This window comes from Mustela nivalis (genome assembly GCF_964662115.1).
Source record: "Mustela nivalis genome assembly, chromosome: 2".
Taxonomy (NCBI): Eukaryota; Metazoa; Chordata; class Mammalia; order Carnivora; family Mustelidae; genus Mustela; species Mustela nivalis.
This window is the reverse complement of record NC_139021.1, coordinates 78029864-78049601: the sequence shown is the minus strand read 5'-3', so window position 1 is coordinate 78049601 and position 19738 is coordinate 78029864. Positions and strand designations below refer to the sequence as shown.

At 46.6% G+C, this 19738-nt stretch overlaps 1 long non-coding RNA gene across 1 annotated transcript; it reads left to right on the top strand.

The window, feature by feature from the left end:
• Nucleotides 1-532: 532 nt before the first annotated feature.
• On the top strand, nt 533-9942 carry LOC309858928. The gene is made up of 4 exons (XR_014308444.1): nt 533-724; nt 3665-3752; nt 4980-5097; nt 8637-9942. It is a non-coding gene; the product is annotated as an uncharacterized lncRNA (long non-coding RNA).
• Nucleotides 9943-19738: the final 9796 nt, after the last annotated feature.

Sequence of the window (19738 nt, the reverse complement as noted above, 5' to 3'; positions counted from 1 at the left end):
TCCTCATTACTGCTCAGTTGCTCGTGGGTGGGGGTGGGGTGGTTATTAGGCTAAGAAGACAACTCCAAGGGCATCCGCCATACCTGTCTTTTTGGACTAGCTGTTCTTCTGCCTGATCTCTCCCCTGGCGCTGAGCACCTGATCTCATCCTCTTCTCTCCGGTACCATGCCCTGTCTCTGTTCCTTTGTGTTGTGATAGAAGCTCCATGAGGAAAAGACCTGGTCAGGAGCTTCTCCAATGTGTTCCAACTTTTTATTAAGGGTCTAGCATGTGTTAGGTCCCAGTATGTACCTGGTTGGATTGAATACAGCCCCAAGTCCCCCTTTGGGTGATAGGGTTTCCCTTTCACACCTGTCCCTCAGGCACCAATCTTCCAGGAAATCCAGCACCGCTCTCTGGAGGCGGCCTCTCGGCACTTACACATGCTGAGGACACGTGGGCTTGCCCTTCCTCATTCAGGACTTCGGCCCCCGCGTTTCCCTTGGCGCCTTCCATCCCAGCCTGCCCGGTTACCACCAAGCTGTACACGTGTGCAGGGGCTCAGCTCTGGGTGTGGGTAGGGTGTCCAGGCGATCCTGCCGGTAAGGGAGACCACACTGGGTCAGATCGCAGCGGACGGGACACTGGGTCAAAACTGCAGGAGACTGGGCTGAGCTCCTCCAGGAAGCTGCACCCACGACCCCCTGGGATGGCAGGCTAACAGATGGTTCCAGAAGGGCGAAGGTATCTATGCCCTCTCCTTCTGCGTTCCCCCTCTTCCTCTGGTACTCTCCTCCTCTCCCCTCTGCTTGTCCAGGATTTGCTCTCCCTTTCTTTCCTCCTATTTCAAGAGCACTTACCGGACACTGGACCCCCTCCATACTTTTTTGTTGTTGTTCATTTTAACAGCCCTACAGTATAGCAATTTGTACTTAAAAAATGGAAACGTTAGGGAATGAAAAACCTCAAGGAAACCCAGCCAGACAGTGATGGAGATGGGCTTTTAGCCCAGGTCTTCTGCATTCGTAAGCACCGTGTTCTGCTGCCGTGTAACCCTCTGTGGATGAAATTTCAATCCGCCTGGTATCTATACGGATGAGCGGGCGGGCGATATTCGGGGTAGGCGCGAGTGCGTGAATATGTTTCCAGCTTTATCCATGACCAGCCTTGGGACTGGCTGTCTCCCTTCCTCTTTCCATCTGTGCCAGACCCCACCCTGCCCGCAGCATCCCTTCATCACCTGCCTTCATTCCTCCCCTTTGTTTTCCCTTCATTACACTGTTAGGTTAGCCGTCTCCTCCCCACATCTAGGGAGGCATTATTACTTTGCAAACAAAACATGTCCTGCTTGCCCTGGAAGATGGGTTGTCTGGAGAGATTTCCTGCAGACTGCTGTGCTCATCCTGGCTCAGGGTTCTTGTAAACTGCAGTCACAGAGGGTGGCACTTCCTGCCAGAGAGAAACCTTGTCCTCTCCCTGACCTCTGTCTTATTATCCCTTGTCGTCCATCTTGGAATCCCTCTCCCGTTCACAGGAAGGCCTTGTACTGCCAGCCTCTGGATGCCTCAGGCAGAGAGAAAACCACATCATTTGGAAGTGGCAGGGGACAGACAGACATTGCAAAGTGGGACGCTTCCCTGCCTCAGCCCTCATGGGCCCTGTGGCGGGCGCACCTGCCGACCCTCCCCCAGAACCTCCAAAGGCCAAGGTTTGCCATGTTCCTGAGCTCCAGTATGGTCCATTACGTCGGCAAAAAAATAAAGGTGGAAAGAGCAGGGGTTCCTTCCTGGCCCCTTTCTAGAACCTTCCTCGAATGACATCACTCTATTCCCCAGCTGCAGCTGAGAATGTGTTTCTCGGGCTCTGCTTCAGATAATGCCAGCCATAGTCTCTCCTTCCTCAGCTCTAAACTGTGTTTTGCCTCTGGCCTGGGAATCTCAATCTCTCTCTCTCTCTCTCTCTCTAGGCCCCTCAGTCTCTCTCTTTCCAGGTTTTAAAAGGGAAAGGGATTGGGAGGCAAATCCAAACCCTGATTTTTGAGTGGGGAGAAGCCTTTCACATGAAGAAAGAACATACATTAATAGCTCGGAAAACAATGGTAATATTTAATTAACCTTTTGAAACGGCTGATCTGCAAATCTGCACGTGTCAGCTCATCTTCAGAACAGAGGGACCGTGTGTGCCGCTGCCAAAATCAACATGCTGGGTCCGTGCGTTTCTTCTGTGGGGATTTCACAGGGGGAAAAAAGCCGGCCCTGCTACCCCCTCTCCCCACCCCCACCCCCGCCCCGGCCAAAATCAGTGGTTTTACTTTAAAAATTCATGCGATCCAGCTGCCCTCGTCAGGGTTGGACGTAGCCTGTTGTGCTACACATCTGAGGACCCCAAGCTGAAGCTTGGCTCCTTTCCCTGTCACTGCAGCAGACAGGCTGCGGGCCTCCTGGGGGCCTGAGGGTCAGTTCCGATGACAGCAAAAATCAGCCCGATGCTCTTGGAGCTCTCCCAACACAGCGCATGTCCACAGGACAAAGGGAATTAGACTCATCTGCAAGTGTCAATTCTCTGGCTTTCTTCGTGATTTTTTTTTTTTTTTTCCCTTTTAAAGGCGGTGTGCTCTCTTAGTGCGAGAAGTCATGTCACCCAGAGAGCGCTGGGGTTGGCTCATTAAAATATCACCTGGTTAAAGTAAATCGATGTTGATGGAATTGTTGAAGGTATTTCCCCCTTGTGGAGCTGGTGTGTCTTGCCGATCAACTGGTTATTCCCATGGCAGGCTGAACGGATACCCCTCCTTTCTGCTTTGCAACCCATCCCTGCATTAATGAGCAAGGCTTGCAGTATGATCAGAAGCCTGGTGTGAGGTTATCAATAGCAGTAGTAAAAAGAGTCAGAGAGGGCAATATTTTGCTTTTGGGGACTTCTGAAAACGAAAGAGTGTGGGCATGACAAAAATGAGCATGGACGCGTCGACTTGTACTGGTAAACTGTACAGACGCATCAAGTAAGCAATAAGGCACATTCTGAAATGTTCAGAAAAATTGCCATAACTTGTAAAAAGCTTTTTGTTGTGGCCTTTGGGTGCTATCTTCCCTGAGATGGCCAGGACAGTGCCCTTCCAGGAGAAGCAGCTCATCACTGAGGACCATATCTCTCGGGAACAAGTCTAATCATGAGTAACTCAACTCACACAAAGACAAGGGCATCAATGACAATGACCCAAGAAGTGTGACAAATATCAAATCTACCAGTGGCAATTGCCAGCTTGAAAGTTAAGGTCTTTCCAGTTCTGAAACACGTTGAGGGTAATGGGAAGGAAGATTTCCTGGAGATAGAAAGGAAATTTATGGTTTGGTTATGAACCTATACCTAGAGACTGCTCACTACCCTCCAACCTGTTCTCAGCACATTACGTGCCTTATCTCACTTAATCCTTACAGCAGACCTGGAAGGGATTTACTAGTGTTAGCCCCATTATACAGGTGAGGAGTCCAAGGCACAGAGAGATTAAGTAACTTGCCCAAAGTCACACAGGATATATAATGACTCTGTAATATTGATATATATTGATAATATTGATATATATGACTCTGTAATAATTGAAGAGTCGAAGAGGAAGGTATTGGTTATAGCCAATGACTTGTATTTTGTTTTAATGCATCTTCTGTTATATCTTGTCTTTTTCAGGTTTAGTAATTGGCCTTGGCTGTTCAACCTGACTTTCAGGATGTATTGTAGAATTGAGAGCTACTCAACGTCAGGCTCTTCTGAGAAGGTAACCCTGATTCCTTCAACCGCTCCAGGATCCATGGGTCTTTACTCTGTGAGAATGGAAACAGACTAGACCTTAGATTTCGGGGGGAAAGCATATCCATCCTGAACACACTCAGGCACCCCAGGCAGCCAAAATGAGAAAAGAGAGCGATGGGACAGGGAAACTCCGCATGCCTGTAGAACATTCCCTTCCCCTCTCTGTTTTCTCCCTTTAAAAAGAAAGCTCAGTTTCAGGAGGGAAATAGAAAAGGAAGTAGAATGGCAAAATGTAGAGAAATGAGGACGGTTTCCATTTGGCTGCCATCCGTGCAGAGCAATGTTCCACTGGACCACCGGACTGAAGACCTGAGTGCATGAAAGTCACGTCCAGACTCCTGAGAGCATGAGATTGCAGAGTCGGGACGGAGCTCGGTATACGACCTGTTTGAAGTAACCTGATTTCTGGCCTGGACATATTTAATCCCCCCAGAGCTAATACAGTATGGCAAGCGGGACAATTTCTTAGTAAGGAAATGCACGTGGCAGTGATATTCTGGGGTCCCGCTGTCCAAACAAAGTATCTTAGATATCAGCCATGGCACAAAGAGGCTTAATCCAGCTTTCAACAGATTTGTTTTGGGAGGAAAAAGGCTCTGGGCTCCTCTCTAGGGAGGAGCCTCTTCACCAAGGGCCCACTTCTGACATTCAAAACTAGAGGCCACCAAGAGGCCATGTGGATAACGTCATCACGGTTGACTAGGGTTGGTGGAAACACCCCCTCCCACCTCCTCACCCCTGGGAAGCCAAGGGACTTTTTGGATGTCCCACCCATTCGTGCCTAATTCCCTGGGCTGCTCAACTATCACATTTAGTGATTAGCTCTCTTGAAAATCTATGGTGACTCCCAGGAGGTGGGGAGTGCGCGTAGGAGGGGCGGGGGTGGGGGTGGGGGTTGGGGGGAAGAAAACTGTATATGCATACGTAAAAGCCGAGGCTTGTGTAAGTGTGTGTGTATGTGTGTGCGTGTGTGTGCGTGCAAGTGATGAGAAGCTGAGGGTCTGAGCAGTTTTCTGAGATTCCCCGGAATACGGAAGGCTTGTGGTGCATATGGGAGAACTGACAAGTATACCAGAAGGTGAGGAAATGGCTGGAAGCAAACTAATGGCACTCCATCTGGAAAGAGGGGTACTGTTTAGTACGTCTGGAAAGCATTATTTCTGCAAATAGCTCAACCTCTATCAACTTTCAGGCAGGGATCCCGGTCTGCTGCCAAAATGAGCTCTCCCTGATGGCTGTGTGGCGGGAGAGGCTGAGCAAATGAACTGAGAGCGGAAAGTCGGAAACGCGCGGAGATGGCAGCCGGCAAGGTACGGCGCAGCAAGCACCTGCCTCGCTCCAAAAAGACAGCCGGGGCTTCACATCGCATTAGGGCCAGGGCCGTGCCTGGGGAGGGCTGAGCCTGGTGGGATTTGGGGCTCACCAGCCCTCTCCAGCCATTTCTCGCCATTTTTTGGGCTCGGAAAAGCCCCCAGCACAGTTAGCCAAATGGCTCGCCTGCATTGATTTTTGTACCCGGGGGTATTTTGAAGGAAATTAAATCCATGTGTTTCTGATTCAGCTGCCATTAGCACATGAAAACGCTGTTTTGCGAGAGTTATGGTATGCCGTGGGTGCCTTCGCGCGGCGCAGCTAAATGCCGTAAAACCGTCTAGCCAGACGCGGAGGTGCAAGGAGCCGGGTGCGCTCCGCTCTACGCCATTTCCCTGCCTAGCCAGAAGGCAGCCTGTTTTTGTCATTTGCATCCTTTCTGAATGTAGCACAACACGGTTTCTCATGCCTGTTAATCATCTATCATTTCCAATTTGAATGAAGCCGTGTTAGTGTGGATGATGAGAAATTGCCTCTAACCACGAATAGCTGGAGGGGGTTCATACTGGAACAGCCACCAAGGCTGGGCACCCGTCTCCAGGTCGAGGGGCGGAGAGGCCGCCTGTCGTGTATTCTCAGGAAGGCCCATGCAGCTTCGGGTCCACGGCACCAAGAAGCAGGGGAGCCTGAGGTGGCAGCGAGGAGCAGTGGGAGAATCCTGAGCTGGGAGTAGGCCGGAGGGGGGGGGGGTGTCCTATCCCATTCCCGCTCCCCTGCTTGTCCATGCTGAGCTTCCTCGCTCGTAATGATCATCAGGTCAAAGGCTATTGGTTTAGGGTCCTTTCTAAGCCTGACATTTTAAGAGTAAAAACTGGCCCCTGATCGTCCTTAGTTGTCATAGTCACTGATGAGCACATGTATTAGGCCTCGAGAATGTTCTAGTATGTTCCATGCTCAACACTGAGGACACATGATGAAAGGCAAGGTTTTGCCTTTGGAGGGAGGAGGAAGGTAAGGGGACTAATTTATAGAGTACTGACCCTGACACTGGCCCAGTGCTAGGGGCTTTATTTGCCAATCACATTGTTATCTTCACAAGAATACTCCAAAGTAGGCATTATTGTCCCCATTGTATAGACAGACTTGCACTAAGGATGGGGAAGATTGGATACTTTGCTCAAGGACACAGGGCTTGTTGATGGAAGAGTGGGGTGTAGAGTTTCTTATCCCTGACCCCAGCCTCAGTTCTCTTCCCTTCTTGCTATTTCTTAGAGTTTAATGTGATCAGTGTTAAGTATATATGTATAATACATACTATTTTATATCTGGAATCATGGAGGACAGAGCGCATCATTCAATTTTGGAGACACTAGAGGATTTCACTGAGAAGATAAATTTGTGTCAGCTTTTAAAGGATGAGCAGGACTTGACCTAGTGGGGATGGGTATGGTGTGCATAAGATACAGGGTGAAAAGGAGAGCGAAGTGTTTCAGAAGCTGAAAGGCTGTTACCTACCTAATTTCTGCCACACTAATTAACGTCTAAACCTCGGACAGTGTCCGGGTCACATTTCTCCTGGGGAAACACTTGGATCTTGATTGTATACTGTCTTAACAGAAAGATAAGCTCTCCAGTCTTTTTTGACCTCCAGTCCAGTCTCACCATTCCGTCTTTATTGGACTCTGTAGGGCATCATCTTTGAGAGCTGATGACCACTCCAGTGGTATGGTTGACTTTGACTTTGGTCGACCTTGACTAACTCTCACTTGAAGAGGGGTTCCCTAAATTTCCTTCCACCCACATTATCCACAGAGATGTTTTGCTCTTCCCTTGCAATGGAGAAAGCTAAAAGCACAGCTGGTGGCAATTTCGCTTTGAATTCAGAGGTTGTGGAGCAAACGGGAAATTTCATGCCGCAGCCGCGGTGGAGGCCAACTGAGCTTTCGTAGCTTACACGGTGTGTCCACAACCTGCTTCCCATGAAATTGCCCATAAGTGTGGACAACCTGGGAAGCTACAGCTGAGCTGCTTGTCTTGGAGGCTCCCTGGATTTCCTAACTAGGCTTTGTCCAACGATGAATACAGCCACATTCTCCTAGGCCCGCGACTGGTAGAACTTGCCCTGCCTCCCACTGCCACAGCCATGTTGCTTTTAAAAGCAGTATGAGAGTTTGTCTCCTAAGAGCTGTCTTATCCCATAGTAAGGCTCCCAGGAGGTCTCTGGACTCCTGGCCGGGCTGTGCTGTGCTCCAGACTGAACAAACTTGCTTACTTTGATCTAGAATTCAACTTGTGGCTTGAGTGTCTTCGGTGACATGTGTCTGTGCTTTCAGTAATGTCTAAACTCATCCTTCTAGTGTGGGTGTCAGTCAATTGTGAAAATCCCGCCCTCTATTTGGACTTAGGGGACCTACATCTAATCCAGAATCTTCTCCTAAAAAATAAACTGCGTCATCTGTTAAATGAAGAGGTTAGACCAGATAACCCCTAGCGGCCCATCTGGTTTTTAAATTTTCCGATTTCTCTTGTTCTAGCTGTGCTAGAAGTTGAAAACCTCTGCTTGTTCTCATTCAAAATCTCATTCTCCCAGTATAATTCTAAAGACTGTTTTAGGTCCGCACCTCAAACCTAGCTATGTCTTTTTGCTCCTCAAATAAATCCAGTTTATTTGCTCTTTTCTCAGAAGGACATTTTCCCAAACATATCACCATCCATGTCTACATGAGACTCTTTGGGACTCTCTCCAAGGTCTTTACATCACACTTCCAAAAGAGAACATCAATATTGGGGTTGTGTGGCTGGGTGTGGACAGAGTCGGTTTCTGCCTTTCTAAACCTTGCTTCTGTGAGAGCTAAGCCATGTCAGGGAGTTGCAGCCCACTCTCTTCTCCAGTTGGGGTCTTTCAGAGTACAGGCAGCATTCAAAGTTTTATAAATATGGCGGCCAACAGCAAACATCCTGGACCCATTCCCCTCTTGGCTTGTGTAGAGAGAGGGCAGTCAGGTGGCGTGGAGACATTGTTGGCAGGAATCATCGCTCCCTCTATTTGGGAATGAAGGACCATAAATGGTGGCTGCCTTCCAAACTACCAATAAATAAGTAAATATAGAGTGTTGACATTGGTCTCCCTGCCAAACGCCAGGCTGCTTCTCTCCTCATCTTGGGGGAGACGAAAGAGAGAAGGGTTGTTGAATAGGCTGTTGAGAAGTAGCTTCAGTACTACTTGGAATCATTCCTCCTTCTGGAAACCTTTCAATCGGCTCTCTGGCCCTTCTTGGGGAATGAGACAATTCTGTCAAACATGAGATTGTGTTAGCTTATTCATAATAATTATCAGCAATAGGATAAAATGGAGCTGCTTCTACGGATGAACTGTTGTCAACAGATACTCAGGCTATGGTATAGAGTAACTACTGAGACCCTCAGAGGGTGTGTGTTCGGCGTGCAGCGATCAGCCAGAGGAGGGAAGATGGTTGAAGGTACCATGAGGCACACACCACCCTGGCGCTCTGGGACTCAGTTTCCTCTCCTTGCACAGACTCACCAGGTTTTCAACCTCTGCAGCCTGAATGAGAGGATTTCGTACACTGATGGAGCTGAAAGACGAAATGGTGGTCGTGCTTCTACATAAGAAAGGCGGTGAGAAGAAACATCTGGTTTACCTTTGCATGCCTGGTGCTTAGCATGGTGCCAGTCACATCAGAGGCACTTAATAAATATTTGTGGGATAAATGGATTAATTTGGAGATGGTTTGCTTCCTGTCTGCTGGAATCTACCATCTCTGGCTACTCCTGTGTTTTGATTGACTCCGGAGCCACACTTCCAGGATGTCTTAAGCTTAAAGTTTGGCTCTTTTGGATACTCCTTCTTGCACCTACTCACATACAGCTTTTTCCTCCTTTGGACCCTCACCACCAGCATTGTGCAGGGCTCCTCCTCTTCCTCTTCCCTTCCCCTCCCCCTCCCCCTCTTCCTCTTCCTCCTCCTTCTTCCTCTTCTTCTTCATATCATTTCACCACTTCCCTCTTGTCCTTGAAAAATGTCAAGACCCTCAGGTACAAACAGCTCACAAAGTTGGAGAAACTGAGGAAAGGGAAGGCAAGGGGCTAACGGAGGAATGAATAGCACTATAAACCTCTCTTCTCTGAAGACCCAGGGTTTTCTCCCCTCAAGGTCTGGTCTCCCCGGGGAAAAGCCACTAGCCTTAAAGGGCCAAGCACAGTGCAGTTCTATGCTATTGTTTTGACAGCTGAAGTGCAAAGGAATTAACTCTTTGAATCAAAGTCTTCTGTAGTTTGATGACTGCTTTTTTTTAAAGCGTGATTTATTATCTACCTATGAAGTCATCATCTGAGGGTATATTCATACACACTCACATTGGGTAGTATGGAGTTGTTGATTAGTTTAGAGATTACTACTTTCCCTGCACATTCTCATGGCTTCCAAATGACCCAAGAGTTCCTATTAGTGATTCTGAGATAAGACTTTCAGGTAATTAGGGGGATTCTCTTTTCTAGGAAAGGCTCATCTCTTCAGAACTCTGGGTCCAAAGAATTGAGGCTTATTGGTGCAGATGTTTCAGGGGACAGTGTTCAGTCTGGGGGCTGGGGTAGTTTCATGGGGAGCATTTGCCCTACCATAATCGGTAAAATTACATACATGTACCACTTACATGCTTTCACATATTTTAAGTTTATAATAGGCATGTCTGTGTCAATAAAGAGACATAAGACTGCATGATTATCCCCCCTCCCCTCCTCAGGGTCCTTAAGATACTTTCACTATTTATATTTTTAATTGCGTGGAAGTACCCGGAGGCTTAGTGGCAAAGGACGAAAGTTGTAAAAATGGAATAAATAAATAAATTAAAATTAAAAAAAAATCTGAGTTAGTGATGTCTGACTTCCTCTATTCATGTTATTGCTACTCTTGTTGCTTTTTGGTTTTTGTTTTGCTTCTTGACTGTTGTTGTTTTCCACCAAAGCTGTCATTTATCGTGAGAACAAGAGCAGCCATGTGTTGATTTTTCTGGATTCTTTTTGGATACCATCCCAGTGCTAATGAAGGCCCTTCCAAAGTGCTAAAGAGTGGGTGCCAGAATCAGTTATGTTGAAAACAATAGAGAAGAGTGGTGCACAGACAGCATCTCTCTGCCCATCTACGTGCACACACCCGCAGATATTTGAATTAATACTTGTGGGTGTGCAACTCTCTAGGTTTCTGCGGATACGCACGCACATTTTGCAAACACAGAGTGTGTGCACTGGGGCTACGCCGTCGAGCACGTGGGGATGCATTTTTATCAAAGGGCTTTTTACATCTGCTTGCAGAAAATGTTCATGGAGCAGAGGATGAACAGAAATCCCAGATTTTGCCGTGTCCCAGTTTGTCAGTCGAGAAGCTACTAGAGGTGTACGTTCACCGACTTAACACATTTCGATGTGACTATAAAGATTGTTATGGATCTTGTTTGATTACGAAATGAGGATTTTACCTCAAGAAGCACCCGAAAAAGAGCTTCTCAGCTTAGGCTTAGCTGTTGTGCTAAGATTAATAACATCTTTGACACTGGTCTTTGAGTTCTTCTGAGGTAGTTTATTAACCTGAAGAAAGGGAGACATTTTGTAGCCGGGGTTCTCTCTCTACCCTCAAGAAATCCTCCTTGCCTTCCTCCCAATGTGTAATTATTCTCTCCTCAATTTGTTTACACAGCTTGGAGATGGGGACAGGGTTCTCTGGCGACCGTGCAACTGAGTGCAATCACCCTAAAGAGAAGCATTTAGAAGCTATAAAATCTAAATGGCCTGCCATGCATCATTACATCGCACAGTTATTCAAATTTAGTAAATTAAATTAAATAATCCCAAATAACTTGATTTCGGGGCTTTAAAATTTCATCTCTATGGTGCCCAGTACTCCATTGCCTTTATTATTATTGTTCATCAAGTAGAATTTATGTTTTTTATGAATCAAAGCCCTCGCCGGCCTCGCCGGCCCAAGCGGCTCGCGGCTGGCGAGGCGGAGTCGGTAGCTTGGCGCGCCACCTACCGGCTGCTCCGGGCACAGCGGCCCGCTGCGGAGTTCCGAGAGCGGCGCCGAAAAGCCAGCGTGGGGCCCGCAGCGCTCTTGTCACTGTAAAAATCACAGACAGGACGACGCTGTCAGCGAGTGTGCTGCGGGCTCCCTTGAGGCTTTGTCGTTGTGGGTCAACTTGTAGCCGCGGGGACAACCCAGGGAGATGTGCCGCTGAGGCTGGAGGAGTGTTTTCTCTTCCGGCTGCAAAGCCAGCCCGTTTGGTCTGGTGGTGGTGTGCGGCTCCTGTTCCTCCTGGTTAAAGGCCGGATGATCTCATCAAACTGCTGTGCACCCGACGGGTCGGGGCGGCCCTTCCTTCATTACCGAAAGCCATTCTCTGCTCATGCATGTTCCTGTTTGCGGAGGACATGGACGTTGAGAGGCGGTGGCGGCTGGTGCCAAGGGCGTGATGCCCCAGAGGAAGACAAAGCCGAAATTTCCCAAGTGGTGTGTTTTAGAAAGTATTTTGTTTGTAGGCACATCTTTCGCCCCGAAACACTTCTGCAGGGAAGTTGAATTCTGGCGTGGCTGGGGCAACCTCAAAGGCGTGCGTTGTTTTCCGGGCTGGTTTAAATGTACTTTCCAGGGGCGCCTGGGTGGCTCAGTGGGTTAAGCCTCTGCCTTCCGCTCAGGTCATGATCCCAGCATCCTTGGATTGAGCCCCGAATTGGGTTCTCTGTTTGGTGGGGAGCCTGCTTCCTCCTCTCTCTCTGCCTGCTTCTCTGCCTACTTGTGATCTCTGTCAAATAAATTAAAAAAAATTTTTTTTTAAATGTACTTTCCATTTAATAGTTGCACAGATAATCAGCTGTGAAATGACGGCTGTGCGTGTTTCGGGAGGGAGAAATACTTTCGAAGCAGTGTTGAGACAGTCCTCATTCCAAACTTTTCTGACACCTTTGTTTAATCTCTCTTGCTTCGGTAACGTTGTGGAAGAGTGCCACTGACAGGCTTTCACACATTTTTAAGATCCAGGCATCCCGACTAGGCATCCAGGAAGTTCCTTTTCTCCTTTAAGTCTCCCAAGCAGAGGACTCACAGTGGGTATTTGGGTGTCTGAGAGCGCATCCCAATTTGTCAGCCATCTTCCCGCTCCCCCCCCCCCACCCCAAAATGGTTCAACATAGCAACAGATGGTGTTTTAGGCTTTTTGCTGAGTTTGGGATGGTCCATTTTGTGCTTTCTCAGGAAGACTTCAACAGTCAACCTACTCTTTTATTAATAAATTCAAACAGGATGTTTGAACCTTCTTTTAAAAATTGAGCTTACTTCACGGGGTCCCCTGGATCAAACAGTCGGAAGGTGTCATCCCCATCCTCTGAAGGAAGTCTCCCCCCTCTCCTTGACAAGAAACCTCTCTGCTTCCCTTGTAGTGCTCGTCCCCATTGCTTCTAAGCAGTTCTTCCAGTCTGGGTGCAGAGAAGAAGTGTAAGGGAAAAGTTGCCAGATTGGGAATAGAAGCCCATAATTTATAGTTCTTTTGTGCAGGCTAGGTTACAAATCTCTGACGATTATAAGACCACTTTATCTTCTGAGCAACAGTGGCAACTAAGTAATATTGTTCATTTGGATTCAAGAAAAGCAGACTGAGGGGTGCTAGACAGTCTTGTTACTGAGCTTGTATTTAATAAATGCAAAAAATCCCGTTCTTGAAGGACTGTCCCAGAGCCTTCCCCGTTGCCCTTCAGCGATGGGAGGAAAAACCAGACTCTTTCTTCAAGTGGTTCACTTTCCAGGTGGAACTGTCTTTCCTTCATCTGGTGACCGAAGGCACGCTCTTCTGAATATTCCTGCCCGCCCTGTAGTTCATATCTTGTTGGTATTATTATCTTTAAGATGGCTTTAATGGCTAGGTCCCTGTGGGAATGGTCCTGCTTTGTTCCAGGCTCTGCAAGCCTTGGCAAGCAGCCAGCATGTGATTCTGGGAACTCTGTTGTGCAGTTAGCACCCACACCTGGGGCTATCCCTCCTTAGTACTGTGGTTTTCTAGTGCTGGTCAAATACAGTATTTGGTGGGTTTTTAAAAACTCTACTGAGTTTAAAGGAGTTGGCGAAGAGACACAGGCATGGACTAGTTCCCCCAAACCCAATCTTCGGTTTGTCTGTCTTTTATGGAGAAAACCAGAAACAAAGCATCTAAAAGATTGTGCGCTCTGACATCAAAATACCTTCAGGAAGGTGTTATGGGCTGAAGTGTGTCCCCCCACCAAATTCACTTGTGGAAGTCCTAACCCCTGGTACCTCAGAATGTGGGTGTATTTGGAGACAAGTTCTTTATGGAGGTAATTAAGGTAAATGAAGTTATTAGGCGGGTCCTAATCCAATTGGCGTGGTGTCATTATAGGAAAAGGAGATTAAGACATAGACATGCACGGAGGAAACCAGGGGAGACACTGAGAAGGTAGCCATTACATGCCAAGGAGAGTGGTCCTTCCTTTACAGCCCTCAAAAGGAATTGATTCTGCTGACACCTTGACCTTGTACTTCTTGTCCCGGAAACACTGAGATGATACATTTCTGCTAATGTTTAAGTCACCCGGTTTGTGATATTTTGCCACTGTAGCCCTTGCAAATTCATACAGAAGGTGAGAAAACTAATTCAGCCATCAGTGTACTTTCATATTCCAGAATGACTTCCATGATTTGGAAAAGCCAGAGGCTCATTTTCCTTGGCAGGAGAATTGGTGTGTTTCTCAGTGGCAGGGCTCCATGGTACATGAAATGATGCCCCTGGAGTCTCCAGCCTCACCCTAACATAACTGCTAAATCCTGGGGAAATCATAAGGTAACACTCAAGTCCGTGGAGCATTATTGCCTTGTGCAAACCCTGATTAACAATGAATGTAGCTGTCTTCAGTCTGGCTTCATATGTCTGGACACAAGAAATATGTTCATGCTGAAATGAAAACACTTTAGGAACACAGTGTGCTACGGGTCTCTTTTGCAGACCTGTAACAGCATTTTGAACAGAGTTAAGCTCTGTGGACTGCAAATTCAGTCCCTGGGTACTGATCAGCACTTGTCTATGTCATCCAGACAGACAGCTCAGGTAAGGGCTTTTGGCTTGGGCCCTGAAAATTGAGGCCTTCATCCGTAAATGCTTTCTGAGGACTTGCCTGATGCATCTTCTCAATCCATGCAGCTAGCTGTCTTTCCCAGGAAGTGCTTGGCCAAATGCTTCCTCCTCCTCCGTCTTCTTCTTTCTAAAATTTCTTCTTTTAAATTATTTTTATTTTTAAAATGTAATTTAATTTTTTTTCAGTGTTCCAAGATTCATTGTTTACGCACCACACCCCGTGCTCCGTGCAGTATGTGCCTCCTCTTTCGCTGGGTGCCTTGGGCATGGAGTTCATCCCATACAACATTCATAGTAATGCCCCCACTTGCAATCTGGGGGACACAGGAAACAATGCAACTGCTCAGGTACACGTGGTAGATTTGGTTTAGTAGACATGAGAAAACAAGAAAAAAAACCTTTCAGCTGGATTTATGGTCCCCCCCCCCCACAATGTTAGTTAAAAAAAAAACAAAACAAAAAAACAATTTCAAAACAAAGTCGAATCATAAGAATTTTGACTCCTGGGGCGCTTGGGTGGCTCAGTGGGTTGAGTCTCTGCCTTCAGCTTGGGTCATGATCTCAGGGTCCTGGGATCAAGCCCCATATTGGGCTCCCTGTCCAGCGGGGAGCCTGCTTTCCCCCTCTCTCTGTCTGCCTCTCTGCCTAATTGTAATCCCTCCCTCTGTCAAATAAATAAATATATACATATAAAAAAAAAAAGAATTCCAACTCCCTGAAAAAGATTGTAGCTTTTTAAATTTTTTTTTAAATTTTTATTTTTTAAAATTTTTAATGGAAGTACAGTCCTGAAACCTTGTTGTGGAAAAGTGGATAAAACTCAAAATGAATGTCAAAAGGGACGGGAAGGCAGGAGAGATGTGGTGCAAAAAAATGCCTTTTGCGTGAGCTTTTCCTAAAGCTTGGTAGAATTAAAAAAAAAAAAATCAGGTATTGTTATTAGTGTCTCTTTAAAGAACCTGTAAGGTTACTAATGGATACAGGTCATGGTGACAGCCTTAAATAAACCTCCAGTAATAAACAAATCATGTTGTATTTTCATGAGATTGCCGTCATCTCGTGCCTGTTCCAACAGGGCAAAGAACATATGGAGGAAATGAGCATGATAGATCATCTCAAGGATACTCACACTGTCTTCCTGATAAAAGTCAACGAAGATGGGCATTGATATGGACTCTGTACTTTACAATAAACTATTCCCTACCTGACTTTATACACACACACACACACACACACACACACGCTCACTATGGACTAAGAAAGAATTCAGCATTTTCTCTTGGGATTTGGGAATTAAATACAGCGAAGGCGAATCCAATGTCGAAAACTGAAGTGGAATTAATAAAATGAATAAAATGAGTTGTCTAACTCATAATTATATATGTATGTCACCTTTGCTTTGGGTCCATAACTCAAGATCCCACATAAATTAAGTTTATAGTTTCACCCGTTTAAAAATAACTCTCTTTTGCTGTTGAGATCTTTCAGGTCAAGTTCAAGAAGTGTCAGCACGCCAGTGATTTACCATTTTGGGTTTCCTTTCTGAATCTCTTTCTTTCTCCAGCGCTGGTGTGTCTCGTCTCTCTCCACCATTTGCACCAGAGAGCTGATGGGCTGTGTATATTTACAGTATCCATTGTCTGGTAAGAATATGACAAACACCTGCATTGTTTTTCATTTTTCACCTGTCATCGGGGTATTTGAGGTGATATACTAAATGGGCTCATACAAAGTCCTAGGCCCTAACATATCATTTCCTTCAACGTAATCTGATTCTAATGTTCACATTTTAAAATATGAGTTTGTTTATTGCTGAATCGACCGCTCGGAGATAAGGTATGTTAAGCAATCAAGGGAGCATTTTCATGGTTTAATAGGAAAGATCCTGATGCTTTTCCTATCTGGATGGTCCTTGAGATGAATGTGGTGTAAATGAAGGTATGATACATTTCACTGTTACAGAGGCTGCTTGGAAATCTTTACGTGTATTGATGAGCTAACAGCTGCAAACACAAGGTGACATCTTTAAAGATAAGGATACTGAGGTATTGATTAGACAAATCTATTTGGCAAGGCAGCACTGATGTATAGATAGGGGACAGGGAGAAACCTGTGAATAAAAGTATTTGAAAATACCTTGCACGGTTCATAAATAATTATAATAAGGGCTCTGCCAGTGGCTTAAGGATCGAAGACCTATGAATTGATTGTTAGCATTTCACTTTAAAGATAGATTAATTAATTAATAATAAATTAATGAAGATGATTAATTAATGGTATATTAATATGGTCATTCTTACGAAAGTCCTGCCTATATGATGTCAAAATTCATACTGAATGAAGCCACTATGAGTGGGATAATGGTAACGAATACCTAATAAACTAATAAACTTTAGAATTTCGGGCATTCAGGTACTGAGGGTGGCAAATCCCAGGGCCCCAGCTGAGGTATCAATCACGACAAGTTCAATTCTAGAGGTATGAGATTTCTCCATTGGCCATTTTGCTTCTGCTGGGTTGGCTGCTGCTGAGAGTGGTGTCCAGGTCATTGCCCTTTGATGGATACTGGCTGCTCCGTGAGCCTCCTGAGCAGACTGTGATCACAGCACCACGGATGAGCTGAAGGAAATCACTAGACGCTGGTCAACAAAGACCTTGCAAGGATTCCCGAAAGGAGGTTCTGCTCTTTGGTTGGTCTTTTGGATCCTAGCTGTGGTCTAAGTTTACTGTGTTCTGGAGCTCACTAGAGACAGAGAGAAGTAGAAGGACTTCTCCAAGTGTGCACACCTGTATATCCCCGCTCCAGCGTCTTTCCTGCTGGCCCTCCAACGGGGCACCTTGGCCAAGCAGTGAGCTGGGGCAGAGCGGAGGAAAATGCAAGAGTGTTTACCACATGGTGAGCCAGCAAATGGCTGGAGATACTTTCCGGATGGGTTAATTTCCTGCCCTAGGAGAAGGGCTCTTGCATAGCATTGGAATCCTGGGCCTGCTTCAGTAATTCAAAATCATTCCTACTTGGTGAAAAGCAAAGATCTAAGACCTCGGAGCTGGCTGTTTGCTCATGTATATGGTAATTGACAAATCCATGAGATGAACAAGAAATAAAGTTTAAATATCAAATAGCTTCTCTCTTCTCTTGGCATCTAAGCAGAACCTTATCTGAGAAGCCAAGAGAAGTCAAGAGAAGTCAAATTTCTTTCTTTCTTTCTTTCTTTTTTTTTTTAAATTAACACGTAATGTATTATTTGTTTCAGGGGTACAGGTCTGTGAATCACCAGTCTTACTCAATTCACAGCACTCACCATAGCACATGCCCTCCCCAGTGTCCATCACTCAGCCACCCCATCCCTCCCTCATCCCTCCTCCCCACCTCCCAGTAAACTTCAGTTTGTTTCCTGAGAGTAAGAGTTTCTTCTGCTTTATCTCCCTCCCATCCCATCTGAGAAGTCAAATTTCTTTGCATGAGAAAAGACCAAGATTTGGGGCAAGCTTCCAAAGGGAGGCAGGTGGAGAGCTAGGGAATTTGGAGCTGCTGCTCTGAAGAAGGAAATCCTAAGGAGGACTTTCAGGAACTCCTGCTGTGTGCTCTGCCAAGTAACCCCCCACCCGCCCCCCACCGTTATTGCCACCTTCTCCAGGATTCCTGCCTAAGGACTTACATCATTGTTCAAGGCTTTTGGAGGCTGTGTTTCGTTGAACATGACACTGCACACAGACTGATCATGAGACAGCTGAACTTCATGTGATCTACTTTTAATTACACTTTAATCAAGCACCATGCTAGGGTTTAGGGATAAGAAGTGACTACGACCCCATTTCTGCCCTCACGACAGGGGCAAAGGGAGAGGAGTCACCTTGGACTCTCACAGTGAACTATTTGGTTAATGTCTCTTTCTCCCACCGGACCGTAAACTTCATGAGGGCAAGAACTGAATATGTTTAGTTTGTAATACTTTAAGGATTCGTAACAGTGTTGTTAAATGCCTGAGTGTTGTGTCCGATTCTTAGGACTGCTGTAACAAAATACCACGAGCCGGATGACTTCAAACAACAGACATGCACTCTTCTGCAGCTCTGGTGGCTAAAAGTTCAAAATCAAGGCGTCAGTAGGGTTGGTTCCTTCTTGCGGGCTCAGAAGATTCTGCTTATGCCTCTACTCCTGGCTGACTTTGTCTTAAGTGATATCTGGAAAGACCCTATTTTTAGATCAGATCACATTCATAGGCACCAGAGGTTAGGATGACCATATATCTTTTCTGATGTGGGTGGCGGAACATGATTCAACCTCCCACAAGTGGTGAGTATCGTGAGTGCATTTTTTTCCCTTTGCTTATTTTTAAAAATTTTTTATTAACATATAATGTATTATTAGCCCCAGGGGTACAGATCTGTGAATCTCCAGGTTTACACACCTCACAGCACTCACCAGAGCACATACCTTCCCCAATGTCCATAACCCCACCACCCTCTCCCTACCCTCACCGCCCCCCACCCCGCAACCCTCAGTTTGTTTTGTGAGATTAAGAGTCCCTTTATGATTTGTCTCCCTCCCCATCCCATCTTGATTCATTTATTCCTTTCCTACCCCCCAAACCCCACACGTTGCCTCTCAACTTCCTCATATCAGGGAGATCATATGATAATTCTCTTTCTCTGATTGACTTATTTCACTCAACATAAGTGAGTGCATTTTTGAGGTGAATACTTTGGTGAATCTCTACCCGACCCAGTTTGGACAGGAAAATCTCCAGCACCCATATCTGTTCTATACCCATGGAGAAGTAGACAGGGTCTGGACTGGGAGAAGCCTAGGGCATGCCCCCCAGAGCTTCTGTGTCTTCTCTGTGGATCCTGCTTCTCACTCAGACTCCTGGCCAACCCCCACCCACTCCCTCTTGTGCCCACTCCATCTGCTTGTCGCCCTCCTCTGTCACCTGCCACGGTCTTTCCTTTCCTGTGTCTGTTTCTACCTCAATTCTTCCTTTGGAAATGGTGGCTCAGCGGAGGGGAAAGAGCTAAGGGGGCTCACTCTTCTCCCCCAACTAATGGGTTCCATAAGGAGGGTCCCAGTGGCCAGAAGCAAATGCCACGGGGCCTGGGGGCCTTGCTCTGGCCCACGCAGTCTGACTAGAGCTACAGGGAACACAAGAGCTCCTGTTCACCCAGCACGTACCACATGCCCAATATCGTGCTACATGCTTCATGGGTGTCTTGATACAGCCCCTCGAGTCACAAGTCAAGTTATTTCCTCAAGGGTGTCCAGCATATTAGAGGTGGGTTGAGACTTTAACCCGAGCTTATTTGTCACCAACATTGGACTCTTAACCTCAGGCTCTCAAGCAGCCCCAAAGTTCCACCTGGCACCCAGGAGGGTGTGGACTCCCTGTGAACGTCTGGTTTCTCGTGATGCCCCTGCAGCCACCCAGGGAAACTGGGTCAACTCTGAAGGAGGGACCAAGGGAGGTGGGGCAGGGAGAGCCGTCCCCGG